At 31.4% G+C, this 5,000-nt stretch overlaps 1 protein-coding gene across 1 annotated transcript in view; it reads right to left on the bottom strand.

The window, feature by feature from the left end:
• The window catches only part of LOC137645965 (dynein intermediate chain 2, ciliary-like), a 469,865-nt gene that overhangs the window by 339,184 nt on the left and 125,681 nt on the right, over positions 1–5,000 (bottom strand). The window lies entirely within an intron of this gene.

Below are 5,000 nucleotides of genomic sequence, written 5' to 3'. Positions count from 1 at the left end.
CATCTCTATAATGTGCGGTTTATTTCTCTACCTCCCTATAAAATACAAATATAGAAATACACATACATACATATACATATATATATATATATATATATATATATATATATATATATATATATATATATATATATATATATATATATATACAAATAGTAGCACCTCGGTTAATGAGTGATTAATGACTAAATAAGAGTAAATTACCTACCAAACATTGAGATTGAAATAGATTCATGATCGTTGTATCGGTCTGCGAGCAAAAATTTCCCTCCGTATGCTCATTTTATAAGGAAAAGTACTAACGAGACTACCACGAATTCAGTTATGTGTCCCATACAGTGTAGGTCGTGTTCATGTGATTTTTACCCTATTTTAAGTAAAAGACAATCAGTCGTCTCCAGATAGGATCCTTATACGAAATTAAACAAAAGACGACCATGAGTCCATAAAGTATGTAAGTGGCTCGGTTAGTGCAAGTAAATGTCGTTCAGGAGAGAAAACTCTACATCTTTTACCAGAACTGCTACAATAGGGAGATTCTCCTTCTGAACAGTACCATAAATACAATGAATAAATGTATGGAAATATGGCCTCATTACCGACATTACGGCTTAGGAGACCATTCATGACCACCATAAAGAATTACAAAGTTTTGCGAATTATTAGAACACACACACACACACACACACCCACTCACCCACACACACAATACAAGTTTGATAAATTAATAGCGTGACATCCATATTAACTCGCAAAAAATACTTGAACTGGAATAAGGCATAAATTAGAAATATAACCTTGCCTTGAAGTAGTCTGTTGCTAATTTAGCCTGAAAGAGACTGCCTACGCACTTCATGATCCGAAAGAAGAAGCATACTAGTTTCCTTTTCAACAAGATCTAGTAGAATAGGTATACAATATTCCCTTTTAAAGATATCGGCAACGAATAAACATGGTCGTGGCAGTCTATGTTCGAAATTAATTGCAAATGTAATTCAAATATTAAAGAAATTAATTTTTTATCCTTAACCTGCCAAGTCGACGCTATGAAAAATAGCTCTTCCGGTCCCGTTTCATTATAAACATACACTGGACTACCACTAATTTTGGACTCGAAAAGAAACAATTGATGCTCAGTAACTGGTATAATAAGCCTCCAAAATGTTATAGACCTTGGCTAAGTTTATTCCAATAGAACGTTTCATCACTTAATGAGACATTTTCAACAAAGAATAAGGTACAATTCATATTTAGGCTTATATGTAGTTTTTTGTTTTTTTTGTTTAATGAACTATGCATCTATGACTGTGGCTTTTACATGGTAAAATTATTACTAAATATACATTTACAGTAGCATAATCAGCAAGTTGCGTATTGTAAGACATTATCTGCAAATGGCGCTTTTTTTTTTACAATAGATCAAAATATTTTGTTTTAATAGTATATATAAAAATAATAAATAACTTAAGTTAATTCATACTAATATATCTTGTACGTTATTTTTCCTATTCTAATTTTCTATTAATTTCTACATTCGTGAATAGGCAGGGACTGGAAACAACATTGATACCTTCATGATTGGCTTAAGAAAATAGAATGTATTGAGCTTCCAAGTAATGCAACTTCTTCCTATTAGGGACATTAAGACAAGTCTTCAACCAACATTTCTCTTGTCATAGCGGTGTTGTGCACTCTCCTTGTGTGCCCTTTCAATACCTCCGTTGCTAAAGTTAGTTATCAAGTGCTTAGATGAAAATGCTGTGCACATTCCAATGTATGAGACTTTTCGCAACTTACAATTCGCAAATTCGGTAAAAATGAAAAAAAAGATTCCCAGCGCCGCTCTTGTCTACGTGCTGACTGCCCACACAGATTTATTCTCATCATAGGGTTAGAATCTTTAAAGATTTTTTATGATATATACACAAATTTATGATGGTGTCCCGCCACCTTCGATAATATCCCTCATCCTTTGCTCGTCATTTTTTATTAGCTGTGTTCATTATGATTATAATGTGGTCTTGTAAGGTGTGTCTGCTGCTAGAAATCGTCCATTTTTCGTTGAATGGTCGGCTATATATCTTTATTCGCATAGCCGTTACTTACGAGGGCATGAAGTGCCACAAAGGGCAGTGCGTAAAAGCTCTTTTGACCTAGTATTTGATCAGGTTCATTTTATACCTTGTGGGAGCTTCCTTCTGAGCATTCACGCACATAGCTTGAATTGCTTCTTTGAGTAAACTCTTGTTTCAAAATGTCCTTCACGAGATTCCTCATTACTATGCTCACATAAAGCGGAAATTTTATCCGTCTTGAAATGTGCGTTACAGCTCTTGCAGTGATTGAATATCTTCAATAACAACAAATGTGTCATCAAATTAAAGACAATTATTCCGACACTATGCGATTGGTCTTCAAAAACTCTCTATTGATTTAGACCCTGGTAAAATATACCACTCTCCATTAGGATTTCTGAAATTTTCCTACTTTAAGCATACTATTAATAATTCCCATAGTAAGTTTTTAGCTATTTTCAGTGGTACTTACTCGCCGTGATAAACTTCATTCAACATCCTTTTGTTAGTTTCGTCTACGGGAACATAGTAAATACACTCAATATCCTTTGACGATTACAAGTCGGAAGATCACTTATTTTGTAATATGCCAATAAACTGCTTTGGTGATTAAAGATTAAATTTAAATGGCACATATGAAGTTAAAATTTTGTCAAGACATTTAGCTAGTCGATAAGCTGATGTTGGGATTTGACAAAGAATATGTCTAAAAGGGTTTCCTTTTTTGTTGTGTGTCATAACGTTTCTACCCGCGTAACTAGAGGAATATTTTACTCCTATTCATTGAAAATTAATACTAATTTAATGTTGAAAACTATTACTTATTCGATCAGCGTCAATTACGTCAATCATCCGATATACATTTCTTTCACAGTAGCAGTTTGACCTCTAGCGATGTGACAGAATTTCAAATGAATATACACAATACTCTACTATAGTTTTGTATAATATGCAAGTGATTATGAAAAGAAAATACCCTCTTCTCTAAAAAGAAAAGTATTTAATCAGATGGTCCTACCAGTTTTAACCTATGCACCATAAACTTGGAGCCTTACTAAAGCCTGAGGACATAAGCTAGCTACAACTCAAAGAAAGAATAATGATGGAAATAACACTAGGACGCACAAAAGAGTAACATGGATAGATGAGCAAACTAAAGCATAGGATACTTTAACACGTGAGAAAAAGAAATAGACTTGGCTGGGCATATGAGAATAACAAATAATAGATGAACAATAAGAATAACAGACAGCGTCCCTAAAGATTACAAAAAAATGCAGTGGAAGAAAGAAAAGACGATGGATTGACGAACTAAGAAAGTTTACGGGCGTAGATTGGCATATAAAAACCATAAACAGACGCAAATGGAAGAATATGTCTGAGACCTTTGTTCTCCATCCCATGCTTCTCCTTTTAATTTCGGTCTCGTGTCCTGGGGAAACACTTACTGTATGTTATAAGTACGTACATATTCATTAACAATATCTCTCTCTCTCTCTCCTCTCCTCTCTCTCTCTCTCTCTCTCTCTCTCTCTCTCTCTCTCTCTCTCTCTCTCTCTCTCTCTCTCTCTCTCTCTTCTTATATATATATATATATATATATATATATATATATATATATATATATATATATATCTCTTTATATATATATATATATATATATATATATATATATATATATATATATATAAGGATCTCTGATTTAAGGTAGCTCCAAACCCAAATATTTCTGTTGACTTTAGCAATGAATCAATAACCTGATATAAATGGATTGTGATGGGCCACTGATAGATGGAATTTACTTGAGTAAAAACATATGTAAATATGTGCAAGTTTTTTTAAAACAATCTCTCCTTCAATTAAACGAAAATAATTAACAAGAAAATATAAATTTTGCTCCAAGAAATGACAAAAGATTAACCACCTTCCTTTCCGAATACTAAATAAATTTCATGTCCTTTAAATATGCTTATGAAACCAAACGCCTTTTTCCATAAGATGTAAAATACGATTATAGGTAATGATGTCCTTTAAAAGTATAAATAACAACACTTTTCATTTTCATTGCAGATACGAACCTAACATCACAAAAATTATTTCTAAAAGAAAAATATCGAACACAGACCTATATGCACACACACAAACATTTTTATATATATATATATATATATATATATATATATATATATATATATGTATATATATATACATATATAAATATATATATATATATATATATATATATATATATATATATATATATATAATTATATATATATATATATATATATATATATATATATATATATATACAGTATATATAGTATATACAAGAAATACTTCTTTGCTAGCCTTCTCTTTAAAAAAATATTTACTTTTCCATTTCAAAATCTATATTGAAAATCAATATTTCCTATAAACTTTCAAAATATGATAATAAAAAGTAAGCTAATTATTTTCCTATGAATATCATCTGACTAAAGTATTAAGCCAACATATGAAATTATGTTAAAGTTTCAAACTCAATAAACAAAGATCTCGCCTTGTTTTTACAAACATCTAAATAAATAAACTACGCATCAGTTTCCATCGAAAGGCGATAAAAAACCCCTCTTAATGTCTCGGTTTTGAAACTTCAAAAACAGGCCTTCACTTCTAGTAATTTAATGATATGGATGAGAGAACAAATAATTACGGTTTGGGTAAATGAGTGCAGAAAGGAGGTGAAGGTTAACTAAGAACCAATTTTAGTTTTACTCAATAGTTAACTAAGGAGAGGATTGTTTGTTGAAAGATGAATGGTCGATGGTCAGCTTTTCAATGTTAATAACAGTTTCTTAGCAGTTCATGCATATGCAATGGTGCCATTTCAATAGGCTTTACTTTTAGAAGACGTAATTCACTGAACACCTAAGACTCGATTAA

This window comes from Palaemon carinicauda, chromosome 8 (assembly GCF_036898095.1).
Source record: "Palaemon carinicauda isolate YSFRI2023 chromosome 8, ASM3689809v2, whole genome shotgun sequence".
NCBI lineage: Eukaryota > Metazoa > Arthropoda > Malacostraca > Decapoda > Palaemonidae > Palaemon > Palaemon carinicauda.
This window is presented reverse-complemented; position numbering and strand designations above follow the sequence as displayed.